The 15,016-nt window shown below is 50.8% G+C and overlaps 1 protein-coding gene across 1 annotated transcript in view; it reads right to left on the minus strand.

The window, feature by feature from the left end:
- The window catches only part of SPAG1 (sperm associated antigen 1), a 906,455-nt gene that overhangs the window by 54,405 nt on the left and 837,034 nt on the right, over nucleotides 1-15,016 (minus strand). The gene's annotated exons all lie outside the window — the stretch shown is intronic.

Consider the following 15,016-nt stretch of genomic DNA (forward strand, 5'->3'; position numbering starts at 1 on the left):
CGTTCAAAGCCTGCCTCAGTTCCTTATCTAAATTGATGAAGGAGAGCTGCCAGCAACTTAATGCAGAGAAGACTGTAATCTTTATTTTTTGTGAGCTCTAATATATATGCTCTCACTCTTGGTGGCCCTTCTAAACTTGCAGTCCTTCCACTGCCAGTGAAGTTGGCCAGAAACCTGGGTGTCAAATATGGTCAAGAGCTCTCCTTTGGCTCTCATAGTACCTTCTTTCACTCACAAAGATGTGGTGCAAGTGTTCTTCACATCTAGGCTTGATTATACCAATTCTCTTCACCTTCGGGTCGTACAAAATATGGCCGTTTTCAGCATTCCATGCATACAGGAATTTCCTCTCAGCTCAATTAACTTCAATGGCTTCCTGTATATAAAATAATTCAATGTAAGGCTCTGGGTAATAAACACAAGACCCAACAGAAACAGGGCCTTCCTTTATTTCTTTTTTTAAGGGCCTTCCTTCCTAAGGGCCTTCCTTTTTTGCATAATCCGATTCCAGTTTATGCTCCTCTGCAGATTCTGCGCTCTTCGTTGGCCGATCCGATTGTCACACCTTTTTCTGTCAGGAGTGGCAGCGTTTTTTTTTTAAGAGCTCTGGCCAACAAGTTCCGGAACAATCTATCTCCTGATCTTTAAGATGCTCCACCGGTAGCTCACTTCTGCAAAATTCTTAAAACTTGACTGCTCAATACATTTCAATTTCTCCTTAGTTTTTATCTCTCTCAGACTGCTCTCCAGCCTCAAGACGCCCAGTCTTGTCCTGCTCTTTGCGCACTACAAATGTGTTGTTCATTTATTTAACAGACAGCTCCTTTTCAGTCATGTTAAGTACACCTTCTGCCTCAAATTACACTAAGTACAGCAGCCAGCCCCTCACAATGTACCATTGAAGCCTTTGTCTACTATGGCTTGTGCTGTCATGCAATATGTGGTACGCAGGAGATAAAACAAAAACAACTCCAAGTCTGCACTCAAGTCACACCATGTCAAAAATATACCGGTTGCTGTGCTCTTACAGTTATGCTGGGAGACTGGGGAACAACAACAGCACAGGTAGCGGGGGAGAGGGATAAGTACACAAGGGAGAGAGTAAAAAAACACAAATGCACTCTCATGGAGTGCTGAACAAAAAAGAAAAAAGCAGTTCTTTGAATTTGAGTAAAGGCCAGGCTCTAAGCCCACTGTAAGTGCGTGATATGGTCCACAAGAGGTATTTCGATAAGCAGTATGTAGGCAAGACTTAAAAAGCAAAAGCAGATCAAAGGAGTTGGTGAGAGCTGAAGCAGATACAAGGGATCTGTAAGGAAAAATAAAGAATTGACAATAAGGGAGGACAGTGCGCAAATCCAGACAAGCGTGAGTGGGCTCAATAACAGTTGTTGAAGGGAAAATAATTTCTTCTTAATCTTTGCAAAAGAAAATGTACATTAAGAGCGTATCAAAAACATAATGAAACTTGTAACCTGCCGGTGGCTAAGCGCGAAATGCCGACGGACGTGCCTGGGTAGAGCTCCGAGAGAGACTCCCCTGCCACAGGCCATTTCTCCGTAATTATTGCCCGTCACGCTTTGAAACTTCTGCCGAGTGCTTGTTAAGCACTACCCTGCTGCCTGCCGGAGTTTGAGACGGCTACCTCGTTCTGCGCCGCTCCGGTGACGAAGAGAACTCCCTGCCTGATCAGCCCTCACTGCGGAGCGGCGTGAAGAGCTAGGCGAGGCCGGGGATCCAGCCAGCCCCCTGGGCCCACCGGAGCGGGCTGCTGCTCTGAGCCCCCTGGCAGCGGCTGGGCACCATCGGAACTGCCCTCTGTTCTCCCTGGACGAGCCGCTTCTGAGATCGGGGCGGCGGAGTGGGACCGGCCCTGCTGGCTTGTGGGAGCCCCCCCCCCCCCGCTGAGACATCCTAGTGCTGCGGCCGGAGGCTGTACTGGGGACTCAATCGGAGTGCCTCCCTGACTGTCCGAGTGCTAGCCGCCCCGGAACACAAACGACGGACCCACAGACCAGTGGCCACTGGTACCGGCTCTGCCACTACCCGAGCCCGGGGATCCGGCCTATCACGCAGGCCCTGAACTGGGGGCGGCAGTTGCTTACCGGCGGCGCCCTGGGAGGCCATGTTGTGATGCGCCTAGTCGGCCCCCTGCCCCCACGGACCTACTAATACTGTGGTGCAGGGCAGGATTCCTGGAACGTTCGTCGCTGCGAGGAGAGGCTGCCCGGGCCTGGGGACGCGGCCTATGCGCTGGAGCTGGCGCTGGAGTGAGACACTGGAGGCAGGCGAGGCCAGCGCAGCACCGACCGGTAGCCCAGCGTGGCGACTGAGGCGGAGGTGGTGAGCAACGGATACTGGCGACTCGGAGGTGCTCAGGTATTGTGTGGGTCAGACTTGGGCGCGATGAGAAGGCTGATGAGTAGCGGCACTTCCCCCCTCCCCCCCCATTCACTTGCACGGTCTGAGATATACAGTCGGGCCCTTGGTGAGACCGAAACCGCGGGAGGGGCTGGAAGTTTGTGTTGCCCGGACGCCACTTGGCAGCTTGGCCTGCTGCGGAGATACCCCCTGACGACGTGCCTTTGGCCCTGCTTTGTCCTGGCAACTGGACCTTACCCCGTTGTGCTGTCGAGCGGGGTTAACAGCGGACCTTGTCCACATTTGGCACTGCCACTGACATTTGCCCATTCCTGCGGTGTCCCATCATAACTACGAACTGCTTGAGCGGGACAGAGATATCCACGTGTCACACGGGGGAACTGAGTAGTCGTGGGAGTGTACTGGACCTGACTGCTTGGGGCGGCTCTGCCCCTTCCCTTCCTTCCTCCGAAGCAATCATCATTTGTGCCGCAGCGGGTCTCTTTGTGTGGCTCCACTGGCTGGTCGAGTCGCGACCGCTCATGTCGGGGGGACCTAAAACGAGAGCTGTGACGGGCAACACACAGGTGAAGGGTAAAATGGCGAAGCAGACAGAGACGGATCACACTGCTTCCAAGCTGGACACAATGCTGGCGGCCATGGAAAGGCTCGAGGAATCAATGCAACTGACCCGCACTTCATTGGAGACTAAAATTGATAGTGTGGCTATCGACATGACGCACCTCCGAGCGGATCACAAAAAACTGTCTGAGAGGACGACGACGCTGGAAACCACGGTGACAGATCTGGCACCCAAAATCTCCCAGATGGATAAACATGTACAGAGTCTCCTTAACAGGGTGGACTTCCTGGAGGACCGAGCGGAAGATGCGGAAGGACGGGCAAGACGGAACAACATCCGCATTGTGGGTCTGCCGGAACGGTGGGAGCCCCGGGAGGCGCCGGAACACGTGGAGAGGTGGATTAGAGACATTCTCCTGGAAGGTACCCTCTCGCAGCACTTTGTGATAGAGCGCGCTCACCGCGTGCCCTCTAAACCTCCCCCTGAGGGCTCCAATCCTCGGCCCATGCTCGTTCGAGTGCTGAACTATCGAGATCGGGACACTATCCTGCGAGAGGTTAGGAAGTTAGGAGAGGTCAGAGTGGACAACGCATTGATTATGTTCTTCCCGGACTACACAATCCAGGTACAGCGGCAGCGGCACTCCTTTCTAGACGTCAAGCAGCGACTCCGCCGCATGGCACTTAAATACTTCCTATTATTCCCTGCCCGCCTACGAGTTGTAGCACAGGACAAAACGCATTTTTTCAACACCCCGGAAGCTGCTGAGACCTGGCTGGACTCGGGAGTTGTCCCGGACCCGGGTGGTCCACCCATGAGATCCCGACGTGGAGGTGGTGCCCGACGCCGTCGGCGTAGAAGACACTCGACGACAAGCTTGGCGCATCCTGAGGCGAACATTGGCCCTACTCCTGAACACCGCAACGAGGAACAGCAGGAAGCAATCCGCAGGGTGGCGGAAATTAGCGGTTCACAACCGGACGCCCCGGCTGCGGATGCCAGTCCTAGCGCTGTGGGGAGTGACGATGAATATATATATGGCCTGCCGGACTCTCAGGTGTCTGTTGAACTCCCGGATGTCACACCACAGACAGCTGATCTGCTAAACTAATCCTGATATAGACTCCCTGGCAACTACAGCAAGGAGAACGATGCTTTCATGCAACTTCAGTGCCCTTGCATTTCTTGCCGGCTGGGAAGACCCTGATGTTGCCTTGGTGGGCTCTGGTGGAGAGACCTGGCTTCAGACACGCTGGCCCTGAATGCAAGGCGGGTTACTGGCCCATGCCTCCTGAGGGCCCTGTCTCTGGTGGATCTCAGTGGGGGATGTAGGTATGCTGCCTTACGGTGGTAAGTCTTTGTATGTGACCTGTATGCAGTGACTGGGGGATCATTGCGACCTTATTGACGCTTGGAACGGTGCACCTCTGCTGACATTGGGCTGTGCGATATTGGACGCCTGTGGCATGGGAGGAGCGCCCATGACATTGCTACATGTATCATCTGTGCATCTAAAATACGTGCTTAGTGAACCCCCCCTTCTTTCTTATTGAACTCACGAACAGTTAGTGCTCACTAGAGCGTTTGGACGACGGCATGGTTTGCAGTCGACCTTTTGGCATTGTCATTATGTTTTTTGTAGTTACAAGTTTGGTGCAACGTTCCCCTCCCCCTACTGTGTGTAAGAGAGCTGGTGCGTATTACTGGTCAAAGTGTGAGACATTCCGTGAAGTGCTGAGCTGGTGGGTCATAGCCTGTGATGCGGCGGGTGGGTGGGGGATCTGGGTGGGGGAGACGAACTGTTGTAATGGCTGTGATAAAATTTTGCACTTGGAATGTACGTGGTATGCACACCCCCTCACGCCGCTATCAGGTGTACTCGTACCTCAAGCGACACCGGGTCCAGATAGCGCTATTGCAGGAGACACACCTGACGGAACCGGAGACACACACACTGCGCCGCCGCTGGAGAGGGCAAATATATGCTACAGGCTACTCGGCCTTTGCGCGTGGGACTCTCATATGGATTCGCCCGGGGGTACCTTTTGCCATGACACATTGTAACATAGATAAAGAGGGCAGGTATGTGTTCCTTCAGGGTAACCTAGACGGCCAACACATTGCCCTGGCATCCATTTACGCTCCCAACGTCGAACATGGACGTTTCCTCACCCACTTATCAGCGGCGATTGCAGCATGGCCGGGGGTACCGCTTCTGTTAGGGGGCGACTATAATTGTGTCCTAGATGTTGTGTTAGATAGATCTGCCCCTCCTTTGGCGCATGCGACAATTCACGGTACATCGCGCACATTTGCTGACTGGGCAACACAATGGGACCTCACTGACGCTTGGCGTAGCCGCAACCCTACCACGCGAACTTACTCGTACTATTCGGGCGCTCATGCGTTACACGTCAGGCTTGATAGGTTCATGTTGACCAGCGAACTCTTGCCCCTAGTCACTGACTCCCACTACCTGGGCCGCACTCATTCGGATCACAACCCGCACACACTTGACTTCGCCTGGGTGCGTCCGCACCCGCCGGTGCCCACGTGGCGCCTCCAGCCGGATATCTTGCTGGATGCTCCTTTTCGGGATTTGCTCTCGAACCGTGTCTTACAGTACTTTGAAGACAATACTGATACCTCATCCTCCCCGCAGGTTGAATGGGATGCATTCAAGGTGGTAGTGAGGGGGCACTGCTTGGGAGCACAGGCTGGATTGCACCGTCAGGTGGACAGGGAATTGACACAGTTGGAGACGACACTGTTGTCGGGCGAACGGGAGGCAGTGGAGGGGGACGACTCGAACTTACTAGACGCTCGCGGAAAACACACGCAGCTCCTTGAGAGACTGAAGAACTTGAATTATGCAGCACACTCTGCGCGCGTGCATCATGCTGGGGATAAAGCTGGCAAACTGTTGTCCTGGCTGGTCAGGAGAGACACCCAAACGTTGCCGGTGATGTCGATCCGCACTACTCAGGGCGATGTGGTCTATACCCAGAGGTCCATCCATGAGGTATTTTCGAGTCACTACAGATCTCTGTATTGTACTCGCCTAAGTGTCACTACAGAGGAAATCGCTGAGTATTTATCAGGCGCCCTATTGCCGACGGTCACCGACGCGCAGTGTGGGGAACTGGGTGCGCCATTCACTGCAGAGGAACTCCGAACTGTGATATACTCTCTTTCGAATGGCAAGTCCCCCGGGCCTGATGGTTTACCGGCGGAGTTTTATAAGGCGTATTCCACCATTCTCATTCCCGAGCTGTTACGAGTTTACGGGGCGGCGATACGGGATGCAGCACTTCCTTTGTCCCTCAATGAAGCCAACGTGATCTCGCTCTTGAAGCCCGGCAAAGATGCATTGAATGTGGGGTCTTATAGGCCACTAGCTCTCCTTAACACGGACTACAAGATTCTGGCATCGGCGTTGGCCCAGAGGCTGGCGCCACTGGTCCCTACCCTAGTGCACGCGGACCAAAACGGATTTGTCCCTACCCGCAGCATGTCTTACAATATTAGACGGTTGTTCCGAGTGCAGAGTCTGGCGGTGACCCTGTGGCCCCGCTCGGGGTGCGTGCTCCTTGATCTTGAAAAGGCATTCGATTCCGTGGAATGGCCCTACCTGGCGCTGGTGTTGGAGCAATTTGGGCTGGGTGCAGACTTCCTCTGCATGGTGGAGCTCCTTTACTCTGCTCCAGTGGTGCGGGTTCGAACGAACAAGCTTTTCTCAGATCGGATTTGTGTCCGCAGGGGCACGAGACAGGGATGTCCCCTCTCCCCCCTGCTCTTTGCGCTCATGATGGAACCACTGGCGGCACGATTGCGCTCCTCTGGCGAGTATTGGGGGATCCCGTTGATGGATGGGATGCATTCGGTGTCGCTTTATGCCGATGACCTATTACTATATGTCAGGGACCTGACCTGCTTCCCCCAAACGCTCACGGACATTTTCAGTAGCTTTGGCGAAATGTCGGGGTTGCGTGTCAACTGGGCGAAGTCGGGGGTGTACTCTTTTGCAGCGGATGTACCGGAGTGCGACGTAATGGTGATGGGCGAGCGGCTCCTCTGGTATCCCACAGTGTTCCGTTATTTGGGAGTCCATGTGTATCGCGACCCCGCAGACCTCCTGGACGGCAACCTCACGAGAGCGATCTCTTCGATTACAGCGCAGGTTTCCTTTTGGAATACCCTCCCATTGAATGTGCCCAGCCGTATCGCCCTGGCGAAAGCGGTTGTTTTGCCCCGGCTACTGTATTATTATGCGAACCTACCGGTATATGTGCCGGTTAGCACCTTTCGCGAGCTAGAGACTATACATAGGCGACTGATTTGGAACAAAGGTCGCCCCAGAGTGGCTTTAAAAACTCTCTATGCCGCGACCGATAGTGGTGGGCTGTCGGTCCCAAATCATGAGTTGTATTACCTGGCAGCACAGCTACAATGGGTAGCCTACTGGCTGAGTGGACGTAACTTGAGTGATACGGCCACGACAACGACTATCCTGACAGTCCCGCAGGTACATGCGTTGTTTCATCCTTTGGCTAAGCCGCCTGTTCAGAACCAACTACACCTTGAGGTGGCGAGAAGGTGCTTTTTGAGAAGCCTGAAACTCACTGCCGCGGTGAAACCGTACGCGCCTAACCTACCGCTGCTAGGCACGCCTTGGGGATCCGGGATGCTTGCGGCGCCGCTGCTGGACTGCTGGGGAGCTGCTGACTTGGAGAGCTTAGGCGACCTGTTTGAGGAGGGTGCATTGCTCCCTTTCGAGACACTGACAGTCAGCACGGGGCTGCCGGCAGGACAGTTCCTGACATATGCGAAGCTGCTACATACACTGACGAAAGCTTGGGGCCCGCTAGCGGAGGAACCGCCAATACACCTGCTCATTCAATACTTACATGTGATGGGACAGGGCTCTCACCTTGTGCACTGGTTATCCCAAGCGTTACATTCACACACGCAATTCTCCCCTCAGCGCCTACGTGACAAATGGACGGCTGATAGAGGACGGGACTGGACAGACAAAGAGTGGGCGGGGGTGCTAGCAGGAGCTCTACATGTACCACGCAATGCACGCTGTCCCCGGACAAAATTAATCGCTACTTTGGACTCGCTACGACGGGATGCCCTAAATGCGGACTAGTGGATGCACAGTTCTTACATGTCCTCTGGTCCTGCAATCTGCTGCAGCCATATTGGACCGCAGTGTCGACTGTCTTGGCAGGGGCGACGGGGGGTACTTTACCACACACTTGGGAAGGATGTCTGTTGGGGTTATTTAAGAGGACGAAGCAGACAAGAGTCCAAGCGAGGTTCTGGGATCTGGGCCTAATAACGGCGAAGCGTCTCATTACCAGGCGTTGGAAACATAGTCTGCCCCCCCAAACGGTGCAGTGGCGCCGCTCGCTGGATGCTTGGGCGAGGGCTGAGAGTGTGGCACTGCACCGGGAGGAGACGGCAGGTCTCCGGATGTACCCTATAGCGCTGGAGTGGGATGGTGTCCTGGTGGCCTTCCACCAAGAGTGTCTCCGGAATGGTGTAGAGTGAGTGATTACCACATATTCGCCTATGACACGCCCAGCGTTCTTCTCGCTCCCAACCTTCCCCCCTCCTCCCTTTCTCTCTCCTCCCTGCCCCCCCCCCCCCCCCCCTCTCCGCGGCGCTTCCCTCACACCCTACTACACAGGTGAAGACTCCTACGAACATAGCATTACCGTTGCTATGTCTCCTTTGGATCACACTCCTCTCCGTACTTCCAGCTCCACACACACACACATGACCGCTGACAAACACCTCCTGGTTTATGGTTTCCTATATATCTGGAATTGTTTTGTATAGTTAGTAGTTTTCAAATGCAATCTTGAAATGTGTGATATGTTGCTAATATGAATGACTGCTCTGTTTCTCCGGTCATGGTATATTTTGAACGCTATACGAGATGAGTCTCAGGTATGCAGTCGCGATGCAGAAGTTCTACTACGCCAACACTGGGCACTGCCATTACTGAGCGTAAATGTAGCACACAACAGCTACTGCACTACAAATGTGTTATGGGGTCTAACTGGGCACTGATATGGTTTGCTCTCCCCCGCCATGCCTCCGGGTGGGTGGGTTGGTCCATGTACTCTGGGACATCATGACCCACGTAACAGCGCCTTTTACTTGATATGCTTACATATGTGTACTGTTGTATAATGACAAAATGCAATAAACATATTCAAACAAAAACAAAAATGAAACTTGTAACCTGCCTAGGAAAAAAGTAAATAAGCGGTCAGGCAAAAATAACATTTGCAAAGTATAACTGCATAAAATCCTTTAAAAATAAATAATAACTAATTACTGACCAAATGACAAAACATTACTCTAAAATTAAGGGTACATAATGAAGTAATGAGTTGAGAACTTAGCTTTTGTTTGAACAGCAATTAAAGAGGCTGTGTCACAGGCTCCGAGCCCATTTAAGGAATATCATGGTTTATAAATGGTAATTACAATTCCCGTAGCTTGCATTTTATGCCTCAGGGCTTTCTGTGTAATTTAAATTTTCGTGGCTTGTATGATAAAAGTCCATGTCTTTAATAATATATGGTCTTCTTTCACTAATTTAGATAGGAAAACCTGAATTGTCTACATAGATTATCAGCAACCTTTTTGTAGTCTTTAAAAGATTTAGTTAAGAAAACAAAAAGAACACAGTCTATCACCTGTTAAAAGAAAAGTAGCATTACATTGTAAGCCCCACTTTGCAAAACAAAAGCAAAACTACAAAATGCACTTACTTTTGCTTGACCTAGACTTTAGCTATTTCTTTAACTGAGAATGTATTCCACTTGTAACAGTTGAGCACTTCTGGAAGTTGTAAGGACTTCCATGCACTCTTAGGATAGATCAAACTCAGGCTTAAATGCCTTGCACACCAATGCAATAAGGCTTTAACATCTCCTCTGTTTGATCTATAAGTGATGAGGGCACAATGGAGTCTTGAATTGAAGACTCATACACTAACCTGTTGAAGTTATGCAAAGGTTTTAATGTGAACTGGGTGTAGCCAGTTTACCATAAATGCAGCTTTCCATGATGCATTATCTCGGTTTTTAATTATTTACTCAGTACAGGGGTTGCCCCTGTAATCTCCTCTTTCTTGGCTGCATTATCTGCTTGGAATCTGATGCATGTTCCAAACAGATCTTTTTTCAAAATCTTTTAAATTATTTTCAAACTGTCATGGTAAGCAGCGCTACAAAAACATGCCATGCTCAAGGTTGGGCACACATTAAGATAGACATATAAAAACAGTACCCATTTATGTATCAGGGCACCATCAAGACGACCAGTCTTGCGGTCGGGCATGGGCCGTGGGGAATTTATTAACTACCCAGTTTCTTATACTGCTTATACGGACATAAACCCCCTCACCGGCATTGTTTAAGTGCCCTCTATAATTGTCCTTGAATTCCTCCCATGGCCCCCATGTTTTGGAGTACTTCTGGGGCAACCCTGAACTAGGTAAATTGTCTCCCCTACACGCATACACCAGTCCATGTTGCACGCCTAGCAGGCCACTTTTGGGATATTTTCACTGTCCCACAACCAAATAACGTCTCTCTTTGCCACCATTAGAGCTAGACTGCAGAATAATAAAGCATGTTTGGAAAGTGTTTGATCACTGCAGGGTAATTTAACTTTGGTGTAAGCTTTAGTGATTTTCCAAGGGCCCTGGATATCTGCTGTTGAACTCTCACCCAAAACCCTTGGATCCTCGTGCACCTACAGAGGGTGTGTATCAGGGACCCAACATTTGACATCCCTTTAGACAGGCAGCAGTGGCTATTCTCCCCATTTTATACAGATGTGTTCGAGTAAAGTAGGACCTATTAAGTATTTTAAGTTGAATTAGTCGGAAGCCCGCTCTAATCTCTGCCTCTCTGTGGTACTGACACGCCTTCCCCCCCAGTCTCCATCCTCCAGGACTCCATAGTCGGGTTCCCATTTGTATTTAAGGTTAGTCAAGTAGTCATGGGTATTAGTGATCACAGTCCTATACATTTGGGATACTCTGTGATTATGTAGTGGGGCTACCAGCACTCTGCTCTACAACGGGTATTTGTCTGCAATCTCATCTAAGAGGAACCTGTACCCGCTCAATAGATGTTTAAGCACTAGGTAACGTAACAGCTGGGCTTCACTACGCTCATATTGTTGTTAGAGTTCCTGAAATTGGGAACAGTCCTTCAGGACTCCATATTTCCCCAAGTTGTGATATGCCCAGAAGGTCCCATTTTTTAAACTACCCAGTGTTATTAGGTCTGTTAGCAGGGATAAGTCCTCCAAGTACCCCTGCCATCCCAAATCCTAATTCCCTTTGCCATATTTTGATAACTGTGGCTTTTGGGGTCCAGGTCTGCCTTAGATTAGTGGCCCCTGTGATAACCCTGTGGTAACATGGTTCTCCTGTCTGATTTCACTGAGGGTTCCGGTTGGTCGCCAAATGCCTAATTATTAATGATCAGGAGGTGACAGGCCCAATAGTAAACGTTTAGGTCTGGTAAAGCTGTACGGCTCTTGTCAGCATGTGTAGCGCTATTCTGGGTGGGCCTCCATCCCAAAGCGAGTATCTTGTGATGCTAGCCACCCTCAGTAGAAGGTCCTCGTAAGGTGTATTTTGCAGAATACAGAGGAACAAGGGCATGGAGATCATTTTAAACAAGGCCACCTGGATCATTAGGTGGACCTTGTAAGGTGTATTTGGCAGCATATGGAGGAACCAGGGCAGGGAGATCATTTTAAACAGGGATGCCCGGCCTATTAAGGAGAGGGGGAGTTTCCTCCAATGTGCATGTCTTTAGGTTCTCCAATATTCTTCGCAGGTTCCTATGCATAAAGACTGACTGGTCTTGTGTGATGCCCCAAGTATGTAAATCCTTCCCTTGTCCACTGTAAAATATTCCCCCAAGCCGCTGGTGGTCACCAGTGCGTAAGCAAGTATGCCACTGATTTATGCTAATTAGTGCAGACCCCCATGTATTACCTGAAGATGTGTAGCTTCTTTAACAATCTGGGGATAGAACGCAGTGGGTCTCTTACATATAGAAGGAGCAGGTTTGCATTAGAGAAAACATCCTTCCAATCCTCATCCCAATGAAGACCTCTCAGTTATGCATCAGAGCAAATCCAGTTAGCCAGGTGCTTCACTGCCAGAGCATAGAGCTGGGGGAAAAGGTGGCATCCCTGCCTTGTCCCGCGCCCTGGGCAAAATTTCTGTAACAGCTCATTCACCCTCCTTTCTTGCTATGTGCTCTGTATATAGTAATTTGATCCAAGTCAAAAATTACGCACCCAGTCCATTTTACATAGGACTGCCATCCGATTGCCTTTTTCATGTCAAGGGCCAGCACCACTGCCGGCTCCCAGATATACCTTACCCTGGCCAACACCCCAAAGAGGCACCACAGGTTATGTCTTGTCGCCCTGTAGGGCACAAACATGGACAGATCAGCATGGATAGTCTTATCTATCACTTAGTACAGGCAACTGGCAAGTACCTTAGCCAATATCTTGGGCTCTGTATTCAATAGAGATATTAGTCGGTACGAGGCACAATCCCCCAGGAGTCGACCCTATTTACATATGAGAGTGATTGTCGCCAATCTGAGGTCTTGTGGCAGGCAGCCCTCCTCCCTGTCCTCAAGGTACATCCACAGAAGCAGTTCCCCTAGTAAGCCTCTCATGCAATTGAAAAATTCTGAGTGATAGCCACTGGGGCCTGGAGAGATGGCTTCTTGAATCTCTACCACCTCCAATTTTTGGTTCTGTTGGGCCGTCAACTACGGGGAGAGGGTCCGAGCTGAAAGGTCCTCCATCTCCTAGGGAGTCAGGGAGTGCACAGCACCTCAAAGCGGTACAGGGACTCAAGATGGGAGGCAAAGGCTCCAGCCCTGCAGGCGTCTGTAGATTTCTGACACATCATTGCTCCTCTTATCGATGTGCCCGTTAGGCCAATAACTTGCCTGATTTATTGCCAACCTCATAGAGGATATGTTTGCTGTGGCAGAGCATCCATGCTTTGTCCTCTACCACTTATCTGTACTCTTCACTCAAGAGTTCTCTAGCGCAAGTGCTCCCCCTGAGGGTCCTGGAAGTATTGAGTTTCTTTCGTCCCCAGATGTTGTTCCAAGACCCTCACCTTTTCCTCCCTGCCCTTTTGTTTGCCTGCATAGATGGCACTGAATTGTCTCCGTGCCACCTCTTTATATGCTTCCCATACAGTTACTCCCATCACCACCAGCCTCGTGTTCTCTTTCAGGTAGGCTTCGGTGTTCTGTCTCAGCTTTGCCCTAATGTTCCATTCCTTTTTATTGTCGACCTGGCACCAACCCTCCAGCCATTTCTTGCCCACCTATGGGGTAGCAAGGAGCCAGGACTTGCCATTAGAAAGGATCTTTTAACTATGTGGAGGAATAGCATTATATATTGGATATTCCATTTTCTAAGTTCCACCTTCACTCTTTCAAAGGATCTTCGCTTTGCCTGTACCTGGTGTGTAGTTGGGAAATAACATGATTGTGCTATCTGCATATCGTAGGGGTGCATTTATGAGTGTCACCCGGAGGATGGGATCTCGATCTCTGTAGTTGAGGGCGATGAGTGGTTGGGCCTTGGCTCCAGGTTTGGGGGGGGGGGGATGAGGGGGGAACAGACTCCCCGTATCAGGTGTGCTCTTTCGAACACAAAATGTCCAGACAAGGCAGTTGGACAAGGTCTTTTAGTTAGCCCATTACCCGTATATTATTGCGTTGAGATCATACTTCTGCATCTTCGGCCCTGGCAAGTAAACTTTGCTAGGTCTCCTGCAGTCGCTGGACCTCCCACTGCAGTGTAGTGATAGAGTCCTAGTGTTCTGTGACCATTTGCTCCACCATACTGACCCTGGATAAACATTTCTTACAATCCGACCGTTTGAGGGCAATATCAATTGCTACTATGTCAATTCTATGCTCTAATGCAGTTTTGCTGTCTTTAAAAACTCGAAGAAGATCTTTCAGGGAGGGGTCTGGTCCCACTCACTTCTCTTGCCCTTCGTCGGAATCTACAGCGCCATCTTGTTTTTTGCAACTTAAGATGTATTTGTCAAGCTTATTGGCTTGTACCACTTTGTGCCCTTTCTCTCGCCCCATAGCGTTGTCTTGCATGGATTAGGCATCTCTTGCCCAAATGCAGCCCCTCCAGCCCACATCATCTGCCGCTGCTTATATGTCCGGTATTTGGGCCCCTCTTCTGGCTACAGTGTCTCCCCTCCCCTTAATGTCCTGTAGCGTATACGCGGTAGATGTCAACTCCAGGCACTACGGAGGACCCCCCCAATTACCTTTTGGGGACCAAGCTACCCATCACAAGGTGGTCTCTGTGCTGGTAGCCTCATCTCCTTTGGCCCACCGCTCCCGGTTATGGGTATCCGCTCCACCCCTTGGCTAGCCCTCCAATTCGTTTGGGCGGGGGCACTCCTCCAGGCTCCCCAGGCTCGACCCCACAGGTACCGCAGTCCCTCCACGGCCACCGAATGGAGGCATGCTCTGCTCCTCCGTTGGGCCCTCAGGGTTGTCCAGGGTGCCCCCTCGTTTCCAGGAGGGTCGGGCACTCGGGTGTGTGGGCGGGCGTCTCCTGCGCTACAGCAGATGCGGGCCACGTGACTCCAGCCCTAGTGAAGACGCCACTTGTCTTTTACCTACTGTCATCGTGTCTGCCAGCAAGCACAATACTTGTTTGCTGAATTATGATACACTAAGGAAAAGGAACATGCAGAATGCTCAGCAAGGAAGTCAGCCGTGACAAGGAGACACTTGAGAATTAGCTGCATTTTACACATGAACACAATTAAGAGTCACTTGAATGGAGAAAGTACTAACAACAGAAGAAGTGTGAGGAGGAGTCCAGTAGTATGGGGCACTGCCTAAATGTACACTATGCTTTTTACTGAGACCTTATCCCGATGGTTGCTCAGATGGTAGGCATATCACACGACTTCAACCCTGACTAGTGTGAAACAGGATGCCCATACTCAAA

Source organism: Lissotriton helveticus, chromosome 4_1, assembly GCF_964261635.1.
Source record: "Lissotriton helveticus chromosome 4_1, aLisHel1.1, whole genome shotgun sequence".
Classification (NCBI taxonomy): Eukaryota; Metazoa; Chordata; class Amphibia; order Caudata; family Salamandridae; genus Lissotriton; species Lissotriton helveticus.